Genomic DNA, 19517 nt, shown 5'->3' on the forward strand with positions numbered 1-19517 from the left:
TGGATCTTACTTAATCATATATATCAGGTGACGTATGAATTAATACTATATTACTATTGCTAGTTGACGCGATTTTATATTTACTTTTCTAAAATTCTGAGCATTTGATATTTCGAATCTAGTTCTTTTAAGATTAAATCAGTCTATACATAACGATAGATGTTCTTGATTTTTATTTGGTGAAAACAAATTCAAATTTCCAACTATAATTTGAAATTAACTTCTTCACGTGAAAGCAAGTTCTTTTGCTAGTTTCATTAAATGCCAGACTATCCAATTTTGTTCTGGTTCCCAGTTAACTTTCAAAGCATTATTTGCATCAGTGAGTACAATCTTCCTCCGATATGGGTTGTAGGCGTTTCTTTAAATTAGCTTATCCGAATGACATTCCAATCAATTTCTTTAGCTCTTATCTTCAAAGTACCAATTTCAAGTTTTCCTTATCTTTACTAGGGAGAGATTTGTTAACCAAGTGGCCTCTAATGGTGATGAGGAGATAGCGATAGGTTTCTTATGAGCAGTTTTCTCTTTCAAATTTTATACTCATTTCCGAGGTTAAAAAAAAAAGGATGAGTTCTGCAAAGATTCAGAAAACTTATGTTGCATTTCCTATGAAAGAAGTATTTTAATTGGTATTTCCTGATGATAATGGAAATGTGTCTCTACTAAGAGGAAATGACCTAACCATCCTTCTCGAACGTGTAGCGAAGGTCCATTTATATGAAAAATGCGTGTGAAAATCATATACAGTAGAAGTTCTTTATAATGAGAATTCACCATTACTGTAAAAATATAATTGCCAATTAAGCATCATCTGGAAAAGCAAAAATGGCCAAAAAATCAAGCAACAAACGTAGTACCGGGTTTATTTCGATTTCGAATTGAGTTACAATAGCAAAATGTTCTCAGTAACATCTACAATAGTTTATTAACTGCGGATATTCCTACTGAGAAATGCCTTGTGATTACTATAATAAACATGGCGTCTGCACAGTGCGGTTTGAATTATATTAAGACAACCCAGCTTTTAGGGCCAGTTATATTATGCACGTTAATTATTATTAAATCCGATATAAGATTTAGATCGGATTATATAGCATTCGACACAAGACCACAAGGAATACCAGCCATAGTAAATTAAAATAATGTGTTCCAAATACTTGCTTGAATGTGATTGATGTATTTGCTGCTACAATTACAGGAGGTTTATTCCAGTGGTGAAGTTCATTAAACTACTTCCGCTAAAAGTATATTTTCTTTGTGTAATGGACAGTAGCTACAGCGATCCTTCGTTAGTTTAAAACCATGTGTTAAATGCAAACATATTCCAATAATTCAACGTACCCTATCCTTTAATAGCTTCACAGACTTGAATTAAATTCGTACTTATTCGTTTCCTCCCTATGGTTTGTAATCTACACAACTGAAGTTTCCTCCCATAAGATTAGCTGATCGTGTCATTTATCAATTTGGCTCCTTTCTTTTGGTGTGTCATAAGACTGGTTTGTTACACCTAGTAGAAACTTCAGTTTTCGGGAGGAAAATTTTGAGCTTTCGTACGAGACCGACTGATTCATTTGAAAAGACCAAGAGTGGCATGTTGTGTCACTCTTGGTGATACATGTTGTGTCTTCCCTGTGGCTGATTTACAGCCGTAACTCAGCCACAGGGATGACACAAGGGATGACACAGTGTGGACAAAAGTGAAAAATAACAGTTACTTATGATGCAAAACTTACCTCTTTCTCCGATTTAAGTGATTTTTTTTTATTATGCTGACAGTTGTATACTAAGCAACAAAAGTTATTTCACAAAGCATGTCACATAAAAAAAAAAGGAAAACGAACACATTGCGAAAAATAACTCTGTTGATCAATAATTCTGCAGCGCATAATGAGCACACGAGTGACAAAACAGAAAATAAATATGCTTATTTTTAAACTTGAATGGTACGAAGGAGTACGTTATTTCGTGTCAGTTTTAATAATCAATAAACACTGCGTAACACGTAACAAGCGAATCTTCCATATTGAGGTCGGTGTTATTTACAAAACTCGGAAAAACGATGAAAAGTGTTAGTTAACTGAGGAAAAAATCTATGCTGAAATATAATTTAAAAAAAAATCTATAATTACTGCATTGCTGGTGCATATAAAAGCATTCATAAAAACACGCTTTTAATTACATGTAATACTCGTTACAGATAAATATTTATGTATTTAAGACCAACATTTGTTATACAGCTTCCTCTGTGCAATCCCAAAACCGTTAATCCTACTGAGCAAGTGGAAAGCATTTGTTATGAGTTCGAATCTTACCGTGGCATGGGCCTGTGAAAGTCGGCTGACGGAGGATAGTTATGATTACAATTGTCAAACTATCGCTTTGCTAAAGTGGCTTAAAAAAAAACTGTTTCGCTTTTATCCAGAGTAACTTCACCATATATCCTTAGTGTAGGCTTCAAAACCTTCGTGGATAGGAATATCATAAAAAGCTGCATTGCATTATAATAATCCTTGTAAGGGCATGATCAATCATATTACAGATAATAAAAGAACAAAAAGTTGTTTTTGTGCCTGTGGCTCCAAAGCAATACATAGTGAGCAATTTTTTACCCTTTCATTGTGATGCCATCGATTTATATGTAACAAGATCTCAGCTACCTTTATTGATAAATTGCTGACAAGCTCTTTCTTTTCGAAATATATAGTACCATATTTACTTTCTAGACCTAGACCAGATAATTTATTTCAAAGCAATAGCATTATCTTTTATTTCATAGTAATTGGAAATGTCATCTGATACAAATTCCAAAAATCAGATTCAATAATAGGTTTGGAATCATCATTAATAGAAATTTGCGTATCGAATTTTTCATCCGTTAGTAGTATAACCCTCAATCATCATCATTGCTCTTTGTCCTGTCTATAATTTTCATATTTAAATTAGATTAACAAAGTTTAAATATAAATCACAAAGACAAGCATTTCCTGTTAAAAACTATAAGTCTTACACAGTCCTTATTAACATCCAAGAAATGTTATATTTTGATTTAAAACTGAAGTTTCTTTCCGATCACTAAACAGGCCGGCATAGCTGGTACTTACTTTTGATTTATTGACTTCATCAACTTTTTCGTTATCAACTTAGTTTGATAGTATTCTATTTATATCCCCCCCTCTGCCATATTTACTTTCCTCTCTCGTGACAAAAGCACCTATAATGCATGCCACTACTCTCCACTTTCCACTCCAATCGGGCCCATCATTACTAAATAGTTCGCACATTCAGTGCGAATGAACCTACTAGAAATTTGATCTTTGCAGCATTAGCGATACCATATTTTAAACATCGTGCCTCTAATCTTAAATTAACAGACGGAGGCACTATTATTTTCTTTCCTGCTGTCGTACCTAGGACGAATATTGGATAGCTTTAAATCGAAATCAAGTTTTCGACTCTTCTTAACAAGTGAGTGATCATAACTATCCACCTGCCGCTTGGAGATATCATTTATACCAAAACGTAGATGATTACACGTTATTTATTATATCTCAAGATAACCCATCTCTCACCAGCGCATCCTTAACTGCTACTTCTAGTAAACATATTATGGCCCTGTCCCACTTCTTTACATAAACTGTTTCCAGATCTCTTATTTGTGAGACTTCAATTAGTATTAGTTTGGTTTAGATTTGCTGTCGACAGGCTTACGACCAGTAACTGACTATTCTCTATTCACTAGGCCAAGCTTATTCTTTGTGTAACACATCCCTTTCAAAAATAGTTACGCTGTTAGATATATGACCGGTTTAACATTATATCATCATCAGCCATTTTCTGTCCGCTGCTGGACGAAGGTCTTCCCGAAAGCTCTCCATTTTGTCCTGGCGTTACATGGCGTTACAACCATATTTATATCAGTATAGCTAATGCAGTATAATGTACCATATCATTATTGCAAATCTTTGCAGGCTCTCATCTATCTACTCTGTTATTTCAACGCCCATTTCAATTGACTGCATGTTGCACGTGACTCAGTCAAACAGTTATGTTAAGTTTGATAGCATTCACAGCTCGGTGTTATCAGCATCCAGTGCTTTTATTTAAAATTAGTGCAATATTTTACAAATTAGAAAAGAAACAAATATATAATTAAAATCCCTATTTGGATTACGCTTAAACATTTTATAGAAATAACTTTAAAAGTTGGAGAAGCAAGTACTTTAATGACGTTGTCAACCATAACAGAAGCACAGCATGGTCTGTTACACAGCTACGGCACGGACACCATGGTTACGGTTCATGTGTAATGGTTAAATCCGACCAGGCCGCTGCAGCCAATGTCAGGTGATCAATGAGCGAGTAGCAGAATAAGAGTGAGAACATACAACAATAGCTTCTACTTTAAAAAATTGGAAAACAACAATAATGAGCTCTACATGTGGTAACAGAGTAAATTAGTAAATGAAGAACCCTGATCACAGATATTCTGAACTGTTCCGTTCACTGATGTTTTCAGCAAGTTTTATATTAATAGGTGCCAAATAACAAACACTGGTATGAGTGAAAAAAAAAAAAATTAAGGATATTTTTCTTTAATGCTCTTTTTTTAATCTCACCAGAATAAGGAGAAAAACACTTTTTTATACATTTTTTTTTTTAAATCCGAAATTTTAGTTTATTGCATATCCTACATTTTCCTGTCGTCTTTCCTGAACTCTCCTAAAATCAAATTTGATTGCAAAATTTTCAGTTTTTTTCCCCTGGTCAGATGGAAAGATCGTCATCCCCTACTATGCCATAATACATAAATTATATCACGGAGAAAAATAATAAAAAAAAGTTTCTTTTAAAAATTGAACAGAAAAAGCAAACAGTCTTTCAGTGTACGACTATATATCTTCTTATTGTAAAAGCAGAAGTTAGACTTCCACGTATGGTAAAACTAGAAATTGTAATTACTTATTTTTGAGTTACGTTTCATGATGCTGTATTGAATATGCTTTTTTTTTTATTTATAAGAGTGGTCTTGGAAAGAGATTTAGATGATGCTTGCGCAGTTCTCCTTAGCAAGGAATTTTTTCTTTATCGGAATAAAGAAATTGATAAAGTAATTTATATTAATATTACTTATATTTTAATATAAGTAATAATTGCTACAATGTATTAACCATGGACTAATAAAGAATGAATCCACCGACGTCTAATTTACTGCTGAAATAAATCGTTGTAATCTTGTTATTATTATTATTTTTTAATATCACACATACACGAGGTCGCAGGCCCTATTTAGGGTTAAGAGCAAAATACTTTGTTCCAATTCTTCTTAAAGAGCTGGAGTTCTTATAGAAGACTATCCCGAAGAACTGAGGTATTCGAATGAAAGACGACTGGAAGTAGGTGGTGACAGGCCCGGTGAGTTAGCGGTTGAACTGCAAAAAGATGTTGGATAGCTGTTGTTCGTGTTGCTGTTGGTTTAGCATAAATGGGAAAAGGACATAATGGATGCCCGTTTTGCTGAATGGTGCCCATAAAATTTCTATAGAGGAGACACAATGCAGAAACTCACTGTCCGTGAGACAGTGGTTGAAGAGACTCTGTGAGAGAGGGATTGTCAATCTACCTATTGTGATGTGATTATGCCAGAGAGGGCTAGTAGTAAGAATCAATCCAAAAAAAGAGAGATCCGTTCTTGGCTTCTGAGCTGAGGATTATTAAAGGTAAATAGAAAAGAACTAGGATCCTTTTTTAGGAGAAAAAAAACAAAACTGCGTTTTGAAAGTATAGAAGTTGATCATGTTATATTTAGAAGTATTATTTTGGCTGAAGGAAGCAGAATATTGAACGATTGAAAAGATATTAATATCAAACAGTAGTTCAAATATATTTCTGTTTCACTGACCTTGATCTGATCACTCAAGTGTAATTTATGAGTCTAAGCCCCAGTATACATTTATGGATGGTGTAGAAAAAATATTCGTGATTGAATCTGCCGTTCCCCTCACTTTTCCTATTGTGAAGAATATGTTGTTCGCATTATCCACATTTCAAGACAATTCTCTTTTTTATTGAGATGTATATTTTCGGTATACATAAGTATGCTATGAGTATTAATGAGTATGAAGTGACCTGCCATAATAAATGATGAAAATGAAGTGGATAGACAGATTTTTTAAAAATTTTATTATTATTTTTGAGTGATATAAACAATGTTGGTTAGGCAACACATACTAAAAGAGTTTTCACTAGTCATTCTACTGAAAATATTTTTTTACTCTTTTTTTCTTCATTAGCATTAGCAATAGATATGAAATCTTTTATCTAATGAAAATCTTTAATTTTTTGGTGTCATATACGAATATATTTCTAATTTATTTTGAAAGCATCATATATGAATCTTGTGTTATTATAGTACCTTTCCTAGAACAGTACAGTGAAAAGCAGAAAAAAATAATAATAAAAATCGAAAGTTTATGATTATTTCCTTATTTCTTTTATGCTAAACATCTTTTTTTTTTTTTCAACATGAAGTTTTCTAATTAAGAAAACTATTCATCTCTGAAAATAAAATAAAGCTCTTTACTTAAACAGACAGCATATCTTTATGTGGTCACGAAGAAAAGCACTCTGTCTTCCATGTAGATGCAAAACTAAGTTGAATGTTCTTTCTGAAATAAATGTTTGTATTTAATTTTTATTTTTGTTCTATTACATATCTTGGCATCTTCTTCCTGACTTAATTGACTTACATTCCTTTGCCTAGTCTAAAATTGGCCACATGCACTCTGCTTGAATTATGATAAAAACATATTAGACGAGTGAAATCTATTCAGACGTAAATATCATTATTTACGTCTGAATAGATTTATCCTGTTTATCCTGTACCTCCGTTTATCCTGTACCTCATGGTACAGGATAAACGGAGTGAGCAGCACTTTGAACCAAATGACGGTAAGGAGATTTCGGAGAAAGCAGGGGACAGATTAGTGACGTCATCTAAGGACTACTGCGGTCATATGACTGGTGGCACGTCAGATGTTAGCAGCGCCACCTGAAGGCGATCGTTCGACTGGGGATTTATGGGTGAGTGACGAGGTGAAGGATAATAGGCGTGGTTGTCAATAGGTGGCAGCAAAAGTTTTACGAAAATGCATTCGTTCCCTCACAGGAATAAAGGTTCTGAGAGCAAAATCTTATTTTGTGTGAAGTATGCAATAAGATTTTTCTACTGCAACGAATACTTAAATTTTCATTTATAAAAATTATATTTGTCTGAAATTCTGTCAATGTGACAGATGTTTGGCTACTTTTTCTGCAGACAAAAGCAACGTCTATCTGCCTGAAAATTACTAGACACTGAAAGATTGCACATCCTAAACAAAATGCTTTGTCTTCAAACCGGAGGTCCCCCCAAAAAATCAGATCTCGGGTATATTTTATGATACTGAAACCTCACAAAGCAGTGTGGTATTGTGTGTAGCTGATTTTGGCAGTCGTGGGTTCTGGGATACCAAGGCAGTTGATGAACAGGTAAACCGATGATATTTCACGTACAAATCTTATTTGCTTACGATTGGATAAAGAATGAAAAAGAGCATAATTTGTTGTCTGTTATAACTTCTGTTGTAACTTACGCTGTTGTTTTAGATTATTAATTCAACTCCACGTTAATCTACAACTATAATCCTTTCTGGGGGGGGGGGCGTGTGATATCACAGACATGTCGTCCCCATTTAAGTTATCCATGCAAAAGGATGAAAAAAAAATACAAAATTTCAGAAATTATTATTAATAATATATGGACAATTTTTTTATGGTGACAGTATAGTCCCCCCACAAAGAAATTCATATTTTAAATGTAAGTACTCTAAAATATACATAGAGAAAACCGCCTTCGGATGGAATGGATTGATTTACTGTTTGGCTACTTTTTTCTGCAGACAAAAGCCACGTCTATCTGCCTGAAAATTACTAGACACTGAAAGATTGCGCATCCTGAACAAGATGCTTTGTCTTCAAACCGGAAAAACGCCTTCGGATGGATTGATTTACTTGGAAAAGTTAGAAAACAGAATGCTTGGTTAATTAAACATAACCAACAACTGAAATGGAAAGTTAGATGTCGTCCTTTTTGACAAACTAAGATGAGAGCTGGATAACACGAGCAACAGCTAGTTATCAACTTTTGTTTGCTACGGGCCAAGAAAGATAAGTATCGTAAAAAAATTACTAAGCAAATAGGGCGTCCAAAAGGACAGCTTATATCACTTAAATAAATAAATATATATATATATATATATATATATATATATATATATATATAATATTGGTAAAATATTCCCATAGGAGAAAAAAGATTTATATCATTCCCCCCCCCCCCCACCCCCCCCCCCCCCCACCCCCCCCCCCCCCCACCCCCCCCCCCCCCCACCCCCCCCCCCCCCCACCCCCCCCCCCCCCCACCCCCCCCCCCCCCCACCCCCCCCCCCCCCCACCCCCCCCCCCCCCCACCCCCCCCCCCCCCCACCCCCCCCCCCCCCCACCCCCCCCCCCCCCCACCCCCCCCCCCCCCCACCCCCCCCCCCCCCCACCCCCCCCCCCCCCCACCCCCCCCCCCCCCCACCCCCCCCCCCCCCCACCCCCCCCCCCCCCCACCCCCCCCCCCCCCCACCCCCCCCCCCCCCCACCCCCCCCCCCCCCCACCCCCCCCCCCCCCCACCCCCCCCCCCCCCCACCCCCCCCCCCCCCCACCCCCCCCCCCCCCCACCCCCCCCCCCCCCCACCCCCCCCCCCCCCCACCCCCCCCCCCCCCCACCCCCCCCCCCCCCCACCCCCCCCCCCCCCCACCCCCCCCCCCCCCCACCCCCCAATTTATTTACAAATAACAAATGACATCACTGATATTCATCTGACAACAACACACACCCACAACACGAATCCTTATCTCTAGCATCACCCATAATTCCATACGCGAACCAAAACACAAGAACTGAAGCCAGTGACCACATATGCTCCCAGGGAAATTCCTGACTCAGGAATCCACGCACACCGGAAGCATTTGGTTTAAAGTGTCCCACCAATCACAACACGAATCCTTATCTCTATCATCACCCATAATTCCATAGGCGAACCAAAAAAATCCCCCATAATCCCATACGCGAACCAAAACACAAGAACTGAAGCCATTCACACACTAGCCCACATGGAAATTCCAAACATTCGAAACTCATGACGTCACTCACAATGACGTCAGGAAGCCAAGCCCACCAGAAGCATTTGGTCAGAACCTCCAACCTGAAGCCATTGACACATATACCCTCAGGGAAAAGCCATGCCCACCGGAAGCATTTAGTCAGAAGTGCCTCCCCTACTACTGACTCACATCACATCAGATGTGCGGAGCTATTTTTCCATGATTTTGGACATCAAGATCTTTTGAGCAACCAATTTCTGATTAAATTCACTTACGAATTGTTCTCCTGAAAAACAATAAAAAATCGATGCTACATAAATTGCTCATTTGTGAAGTCAAATGAACAAATTGTGGTGTTGACGTGTTCTCCATCTTTAAGTGACACCACAACTTAATTAGCTATTGAGTTAAGAACTCCTTTATATTTGAAGTCATGATGAAACACAAAATATTTGCTTAATTATTCTGATTAGAATTTGCTATACAAACCCACAACTTTATCTTTTAATTTGAATGCTGCCACCTATTGACAAGGGAATATGAATATTAAAAATGTAGTGCCATCTGTTGACACTACACTGTTGCAGGGGAAATAAGTTGAGAGAACATGAATTGCCACTCACCAATTAAATTATTTTATGTTAAAGATACCAAGCTATTTTAAACCTGGTTTTTACTCCATTTCCCAAGTAAGCAAACAGACAAATAAGTCACATTTGCACCTGCACGTAATGTAAGTCTAAGTGACCCGTAAAGTAGTACAAGTCTAGGCAACTCATGGTAAAGTTGGAATAAGCTGTGATCACTATTCTTAATATTTACTCTTAATGCAAAGCCCATCTCCTTGAGGAGATGTATGATTAATGCAAACCTTTAATGCAAAGCTCATCTCCTTTAGGAGATGGGGTTATATGTTACATAAATTGCTCATTGAATGTTACATAAATTGCTCATTGCAAATTACACAAATTGCTCATAAAATGCAAACCTTTAATACAAAGCCCATCTCCTAACGGAGATGGGCTTTGCATTAAGAGTAAATATTAAGAATAGTGATCACAGCTTATTCCAACTTTACCACGAGTTGCCTAGACTCGTATTACTTTACGGGTCACTTAGACTTGCATTACGTGCAGGCGCAAACTTGACTTATTTGTCTGTTTGCTTACTTGGGAAATGGAGTAAAAACCAGATTTAAAATAGCTTGGCATCTTTAACATATATTGGCATCTTTAACCCAAGTTAAAAACTTTCTACATAAATTATTTTAGTAAAACTTCTGCGTCCACCTATTGACAACCACACCTACTATACCTTACCCATAATTCCCCGCTTAAACTATTGACAGAGCGCCTTCAGATGGCGCTGCTCCCATCTGATGCCCAGAACCAGTCATTTAACCTCCACTAGTCGTTAATCCCACCCATCCCTCTGCCTTTGTTTGCTTCATAGCGACAGATGACACGAATCCCTCCTCTGCTTTCTCCTCCTATTCCTATTTGGTTCAAAGCACCCTATTCTGCTTTTCCTCGAAATCTACAAACCGCTATTTGCTTAAAAGCGCCGTAAACTAATGTTGAATTCGAACGTGCCTAATTGAAGGAATTTTTAAAGGAAGGCGAAGGAAGTATTTCTGAAATGACAGGTGTCAGCATGTAAATTAATTTTAAGATGTTATGTATAGTGCATTCAATTACTTCACTTTTACTCCCGATTTTTATGAAGGACGCGAGGAACTCTTCTCGAATACATCTAGTATCTTGATATCCAGAATACCTCATTCCAGGCATCTAGATTTTGAGCATGTTTTCAGTAAGTGTACTGAAATGTATGTATGGATGTATGTGCACTATTGCAACTTTACCAACAACAAAACCCAACGATTTATTATTTTGTTAACTCGAAAACAATAACCAAGATAGATTATTGATTTAATTAAAATCTATTAAATGATACTGAGAAATAACCGATTTCAAGATAAATGAATTCATGAAACGAAAATAGCCTATCAAACAGCCTATGCTTATCAAAAACATCAATGTATTTTTACATTTTGATGTTTATCCTTTCGCCTTGTTGCCAGTGTATAGAGTCAGTTCTTGGGCTCCATGTTAGGTATCTAGAGCAAGATTTCCAGATTGTCTAAATCCTTAGCTCACCCCATAATAATAATGAGCCACTGTACCCAACCTTTCATGAGTGAAATTCACATTAAAAATCGTAATGTGGTTCAACTCGCTATCCAATATAGAAGAACGAGTTATTTGGAGCAAGCTTACATATATAACGTGATTAGCTATATGGCTCTCTGGTTCTCCCCCATTTCTTTAAACGTAAATTTAAATCTATCACCATCATTCATTTGAAGGATTTAGGACTACTATGACCTGTTTCTGCCTCAAAAGATATCAATCATTTTCTTTAAAATATGGTTTCATCTCTTTTTCCCGACTGGTTTACACTTAGGTGTTTGGGAATTCTTTCTATTTGTATTCCTTTAATATGCTCCATTCAGTTGTGTTAATGTGTTTTTATGATCATTTCATTTTCTTTATTGCTATCCTTCTCATAAATCTCATTTCGGCTATTTATTATTTTTATTTATTTATTATTTATTAAACTTTCATGGTTGTAAAAATTTTAATCTTCCTTTGCATCAGGTTAGATTTAAGCAACACAGAATTTATTAGTTCTGTAATTTCGAGTCATTCCGTAATTTTTGTCCTTTTTATATTTATATTAAATATTCACCCTAAATAAATAAAATAATTAAAATTTTCCAAATTTTAATTATTTCGGTGCCATTGGCAACACTAATGTAAAAATTAAGATCTAGTGAAACCAGTTTTTTTTATTATTTTTTTTATTTTTTAATAGTGAGTTCATGGGTATCGAACGAATTATAACAAACACAGAGATCCATGAATGTCCTGTTATTGGTGAAACTACCGGAACGATACAGAGTAAATTCAAAATTCCCTTTCTCCCTTTCACAGAGAAATACCATTAAAAGCGACTGCAGAAATGGAAGAGGAAGTTGTTCGCTAGCAACTCTTCTGCGATACAACAGAAGACGAACATTATGATGTATGCTCTGCTCATCTAAGAAATTTACAAAAAAAAAAAAAACCCTTGTTTTTATTTCTCTTTCCTAAATATATTTATTCTTTTGGATAATTTTAATTTGTTTGTAACGTGTCATTCGAAAGTAACCTAATTTGTAAAAGAAAATATAATGCCCAATCTGTTCTCTACGTTGGCCGAAGCAGAGATTCCGTCTCGACTCTTCCCAACAGGCTTTGGGCTCGAATCATCCTCTTCACCCCTGTGAAAGGGATTTAAATATCGTTAAGTAGTAGATGTATGACAAACACCATTCTCGTCCCATCCACTATACAAATATTAGCACGATAGCTTCAGAACCATTCGTGGATGTAGACTCACCTCAGAGTGGTTGGTTTTAGGCCAGAGTAGGGTCGAAACAGTAGGGCATTTTTTCTATGCCCCCCCCCCTTCCGCGCAGCGTGTAAGGGGAACGACTCAGTGATGCTTTAAGGATCTCAATGGTTATTTTTTATAATAAAAAATTTTACATAAGTTAACATAAACTTTTCATCGATGGGATCCACATTAAAGTGAAAAACACTTTCACAAATTAAAACTATAAACATTTGGACGCTCAGATTCGAATGGATGTGACATTCCTCACCCAACTGAACATAGCAATATGTCACAAATTCAGATTCATTTAAGAGATAATAGAGCAGTTCAGATTTTCAAAGTCACCTTTGGACAGAAGTGCCCTAGCTCTTATGTGACTGATACTAGTCTGATTACTCTCTCTCTCTCTCTCTCTCTTTCTTTCTCTCTCTCTCTCTCTCTCTCTCTCTCTCTCCCCCTCCCTCTCTCTCTCTCTTCAGCTTAATATGTGAAGATTCCCCATCCCTACTTTATTCTGTCATGATATGAATTGTTTTTCAGAAGTAGGTAAAGTTAAGGAGTCTGCTTTATTTTGCCAGGGGTTACTAGGTCTGACACCTGTGCCTAATTTTGCGCTACTTGTATGTACAGTATATCAACGGCAAGTTTTACTCTTAATTCCATTAAGCTCTTCACTTTATAAGTTAGTTAATAATGCTAAAATGTATCATCAACAAGTTAAGACTTGTTTCTCCTGGAAAGTAATCGCTTATAAAGAGAGATATTTTGAAAACCTAGTTACGGATGAAAAATATTTAGCTCATGTCAAGCAAAAAATATGTCACAGTAGAATTACAATAACTATTTAGTTAAAATTTTAATTTCTTTATTATCTATCGCGTTTATTTTAAAACATTGAATTTGGCATAATGACAATACAGAGAAAGGAATTAGAAGAAAATTCTATTTTGCGTTACTTTTTAAAAACCTTGCTTACTTACAAAGTGATTGTTTTTCCTTATACGCTGCATAATCTGTATACCATGTTCCTTTCCCCCATTTTTTTTTAAAAAATATTTTAAATAAAAACGGGACTCTAGTCTAAGCATAAATCAATCAATCAATAAATAAAAATAAAATAAAGTAAATAAAATATGAAATGAAAATTAATAAGACGAAGAGAAAAGAATGGCGAATTTTGAATAAGAAAAATCCAATAGTTTGGAATTACAGTACAAATGAAAGAGGTTATATAAATGTAATAAGAGAACACGGAAGCAACTTATATTAATAAATAAACAAGAAATCCTAAAAGAAACTTAATAAGTTTTTGTCAATCATCGTCCCCCCCTCCCTTCAATGAACAAATAAAATATAAAATACAGCGCCGATAATCGAGAAAATGAAAAGGCACTCAGAATTGGAAACTTAGTTTCCAGACTTTTTAAAAATAAAATGGTGTATTTTTGGTTACTTTTCGAAAGTAATCCCTCTACTTTGTACTGGTTTCGCACTGTACGAGATTTTATAGGAACCAAGTACCATCTTATACAGGTAACCCTCGTATAAGTTGGTAGTTGGTTCCTATAAAATTTCCAATTCTGAGTGCCTTTTCCATTTTCTCGATTATCAGCGCTCGGAGATGAGTTGCACATTCGCGAAAACGAAAGATCTTTCAGCGACAGCAGTTCTAATTTTCTGTTCATTTTCATTTATGGTTCAAATTGTTGCTTCATTTAATTTAAACTTTTTGCCCCCCTTTATCTGTTATTTTAGAGAAATAAAGTTTCTTCTGAGTTTTTTTTACTTTAATTAGGGAAAAATTTATAAGCGATTGAATAAAAACCAGACTTACCTTACAAAAACGATTATAAATGACAATTCTGAAATTCTGAGTTACGGAAACAAAGCACATGTTTCAGTAACTCAGAACCTAACACACGAGGATCTCCCAACAAAATAAAATACGGGATTTCCAAATTATTATTAGTATTATTTTCATAACAGCTTGCGATCAACAGCGGTGATTTATTCTAATTATAAGGCGAAGGAGGAATACAAACCAAACCAACTATATACACAGGTGGTCTGCTGTTTATCATTTACACCGAACATGTAATAACATCTGAAACTTAACGGTTTTATCAAGAGATGCGCAAAACTGTTATCAAATCACCATCAGTGCAGTGGGTATAGAACTGCAGAATTGTAGACGAGTTGTCTCTCTTATGGATTTTATCTGTTGACAAGTAGGTTTGAGTCTAATTCCAGTGAAGTAAATCCAACAATGTAGGGAAAATTCAACAACATTACACATTTGTGGTACAATAATTCTATTAATAAATATTAGCGCTTGTCATGTTAGCATTCTCAGCAATTATCTCCATTCCGTCATGTGGAAATGTTTTCCCTCTTAGAGGGGGCTCCATCAAGATAATGATACTTCAGACAGCAAGGTACGTGTACCTGCGTGTAGTCAGCCGGAATGGAAGCCTAAGGGTACACACGCACAATCTTTGTACTCCAAGAGTACCAAGACCTACTGGACTTTATAGTCGATTTAAATCTACAGAGCATTTGTGGCGTCCCACTCTCTGGAGAAGTAGGCAATTAAATTAAAAAAAAAAACTGAAGAGCCTTCTGGGAGAAAAATGAGTCATTCTTAGCGATCATTTCAAATTGCTTATTCACCTCACTTTTTGGTACCTATACTCTTACAGCTGCATGGAAAAACTGCGTACTGATACTGCACTGATGCTATTTTTTGTCTCGTATATTTATGATACGTTTTCCAGCTTCAAAATTCCTAGTAAAGCCTAAAGTCCAGCTCTTATATATCTAATATGTAGTATCGATGTTCCGTATGAGTCTTCACAAATATCTTTATTTTCATATATTCGAATGATAGGTAAATAAGTCTCCCCCCCCCTTTCCCGGCATGATAAACAAACATTTTAAAATGTTTCGCTCTGCTTAAGATGACAGTTTGAGACAGTGTAATGAATTATTTTTAAAATTAAATCATCGAAACCAAAATTTAAGATCATTACAGATGAAGCCGTTTTGAGAGAAGTTATATGACAAAAAGCACCCATTTCCAAAATAAGATTTTCAGATATATTACGGAAAACAGAATTGAAATGGGCATTTTAAAAATTCACTGAAAAGTAGATGGCATTGTATTTCTTATTCATAACAAGCGTTTGAATAATAAAGAACTTTATGTGAGCTTCAGCACTAAGGGTTTTGCATATAGAATTAACGGATTTGTAAACTGTCTCAATATAAGGTCAATAATCAAAGAATGTAGGCTTGAAAGGAAAAAAAAGCTTCAATTTCGGACTGACAAATATTATCATGTTGCCAACGAATTGGTGAATTATTTGCAATGGGAATAAGACTAAATTTCTGTATATTTGTACTTTAGATGAGGATAAGTAAAAAAAATAAACTGCCAAATATACAGATGGTTTTTTTTTAAAAAATCTAATTCGCCTTTTTTTTTTTTTTTCACTTTGTTCATTTTAAGGATTCCTAAAAGCTTTAATCGTATCATTAACTATTAGCCTATTAACTATTTGCTTAAACAGAAGTGTATTATAAAATATTATGCAGACGTTTTAAAGTTCTTCAGTAATTAAATTTAAAATAACCCTTTTTGTATATAATTTTTTAACAATTGTAATGAATTATGTATTTCTCAAGTGCTCCTCCGAAGACAGGTTCGGAGTCACCAGGTCTTACAAACGCGAGATCTTACCGTGCTTACAAACCATTTAAACCACTGTTATTTATGCCAAGTGATGTACTATTGCTATACGTAAACTATGTAAGTCAGGTGCAAATATCTTTTAGAGTTTCGATATGTTTTAATCTTATACAGTTATGATATTAATATGCAGTGTGTGTCATTACTAGCGAAATTAATGAAATTTATTTTGGTCTCTCTCTTAGGAAGAACTCATTTTGCGCAGGCTGGGATGTTCGTGAAAAACCGGCTATAAACTGCGTTTCATTTCGTATCGGTTAATTGCGACAAATACGGGAAATTACCTATATTATATTTAATATAATGGCTATATTGTATATAATTTAATGGCTAGTCATTATAGAATTTTGTACAGTGGCTCACCATTATTTAGGCCATCTATGTTCTCCACATTCCTATAAACTCGTCATAAATCCAGTTTAAAAATCCAGATAATAACAACTCTAGGATAAGATTAATTCTGTCTTAACAACTAAGAAAGATAAAATTAATCTTATCCCAGAGTTGCTGCTGATATAATAAACATGCCAGCAGAGTCATCTATTTAATTTAATATTTTTGAAAATTTTAATAAAAAGGAATTTGTTGTGTGTCGAAAAGATATACCACAAATTATAAATAACAAAATATTATTTGAGATACACATTTTGTTCATATAAACGGAGTGCATATCAGAAGATCTACACACACACACACACACACACACACACACACACACACACACACACACACACACACACACACACACACACACACTCTTTCTTTCTCTCTCTCTTTCTTTCTCTTGAAATCAATAGAAAAAAAAGGAATCAATCTTTTCAGTTCGTGTCTGTTTTATATAAATGCAAAATATGTAATTAATTTTTCTGATATTTGGATACTAGACAATGTTTACTAAAATTAATTCTGTAAAATCGTATATTAACTACATCAATTCAGGGTGTGCGATCGCAGTTTGGAAACACCGACTACAGCACTGTATGCCACCTTAATTCGGAAATACCAAGCACCAATATGACAGAAATTTTTATTTTAAACGCCATCGAAATATTTATTTTTCAGATTATCTCTAACTGCTGACTAATTGCCACGATATACATGTATATTTGTACTTTAGATGACCGTTCAAAGGTCATCTCTTTATAAGCAAGTGAGAGGTGAGGATAGATAGACGAATAACGACAACAACAGCTTTCTCTTCAATTAGTATGCAGGATTGAACGTCAGTCGCTATGTTTTTATTTTTCAGAGCTAATACGATGCTCTGCTGATATCGACGATGTCTTTTGGCTGGAAAAGATTTAAATTCGAATATCCTCTAGGACACGAAGAATCTTTATAAGTGCTTTGTAAGGACGAAGAATTTTAATAAATCCTTCTGAGGACTTTCAGATGAAGGCGATTTAGGAGGTTTCATACCGGGAGGGAAGGGTTTACCATTATACGCAAAACTGGAAAACCAACCATGAGAACACACACACATTTTGTGTGTGTTTTCTGTTTTGTGTAGTTCTCAGCAATGCTAAAAGTGTTTGTAGAATTGCATCGAAAAAGTCGAGAGCACATGAATATTTTTAAATCCTACAATACTGTAGAGACGAGAAAAGAAATAAATAAAGCCGAGATTTCATAATTATTCACAGTAGTTATTGTTAATTGTAGTCTGGTGTATATATGAGATCAGCGATTTTCAAAGGTTATAATTGTTCGGCATTAAAAAAAGAATTATTTTGTACAACAAAATAATTTTTTAGACAAGACAATGATGAAATTATAAAAAGAGATTAATTATTTCACTTTTTCAACTAAGACCATTATCAGTGCATAAATATAAACAAGTATACAGTTTGTCATGAATGGTTTGAATTATTTTGGTAAATGCTTCCTTTTTATTTTTATAACTTACAGATTTGCATGGAATAACTATCGCTTAAGGACGTCATGAATAATACAGCAAGGATGCTTCTGTAAACTTGGAATGAATTATTTTTTCATTCTATTGCGAATCAGGTTTTCCAAATAAGCTACTGCTTTTTTCTATAAAAAAACCTTTAAAATTCTGTAGCGAGATTAATGCTACTCAGCCACATTCTCTCACGTAGAACATTTCCAATATGTTTTCTAGCTATACGAGTATGTATATATTTCCAAGAAGGGGAGAGAGAGAGAGAGAGAGAGAGAAAAGCAAAACCCATTCATTGCCTGCTGTCTTCTCATTTTAATCGCGAAAAACAAAGGAACTCGATGAGATGCTGTTTGAATGTTTACGAAGGCGAACAGTTTGATGGAAATATAAAACTTTTCTTTTCATGGAACTATTTTGCTGCGTGACATAATCTCATCTTGGCCATGAACGCGAAGAGAACTATTTCAGTATTCACCAGACATATTTTGTTATTCTCCTGATTTATGCCTGATTGGTATTGTGCAAATATTGATTATGTTCTTTTATCCATAAGGATTTGCAACGGGTATGCCTAGAATAGACTTCCATTTGAATAATATCATGGGTTTGGATGATTGATTAAAATCGATAGTTTCCTTTTCCTGATCGTATCATACGTTTATACAAAACAGAAAGAATCCAGTATGAAAGGTTTCCATAAACTGTTCCTTTTTTGCAATACAGAAAATTACCTACGTAATTTTCAGAGGAATATTTTATTCTAGGATGCTACCGCTCTCCCTGTGATGATCCTAAAAGATGATAGAGTTCATGTTTCGATCACTTTTCAATCATTTGCTCAGGCTTGTATAATAATGCATATTGGATGTCTATTTGGAATTGCGAAAATCCCCAGAACTTTTTAAGTTCTTGATTATCGTGGGGGAAAAAGTAATCATTTATTAAAAACTGACTGATTGCTGGCTTGCTAACTTATTTCCATAGCATTTATACAGAATATTGTAGTAAGAATGTTTTCGTCTCACCAAGAATTGCGATGCGTGATGAATTATTGAAGTGTCTTCGAGACAACTTTCTTCATTAATGGCAGTTTCATCCAAGATTATTGTATTTCATTCATAAAATATTTATTTCACTCAACATTTTATTTATTCCCGAAGTTTAATTAGATAATATTAGAACAGAAAAAGACGCTTCACCACTTTTTTATTGTTTTTTTTAATTAG

The 19517-nt window shown here is 35.2% G+C and overlaps 1 protein-coding gene across 1 annotated transcript in view; it reads right to left on the reverse strand.

The window, feature by feature from the left end:
* Ufc1 (Ubiquitin-fold modifier conjugating enzyme 1) overlaps positions 1-19517 on the reverse strand; it is a 115767-nt gene that overhangs the window by 95732 nt on the left and 518 nt on the right. The window lies entirely within an intron of this gene.

The sequence above is a fragment of the Typopeltis vanoorti genome, chromosome 16 (assembly GCF_054136105.1).
Source record: "Typopeltis vanoorti isolate ZY-2024b chromosome 16, IOZ_Tvanoo_1.0, whole genome shotgun sequence".
Lineage (NCBI taxonomy): Eukaryota > Metazoa > Arthropoda > Arachnida > Uropygi > Thelyphonidae > Typopeltis > Typopeltis vanoorti.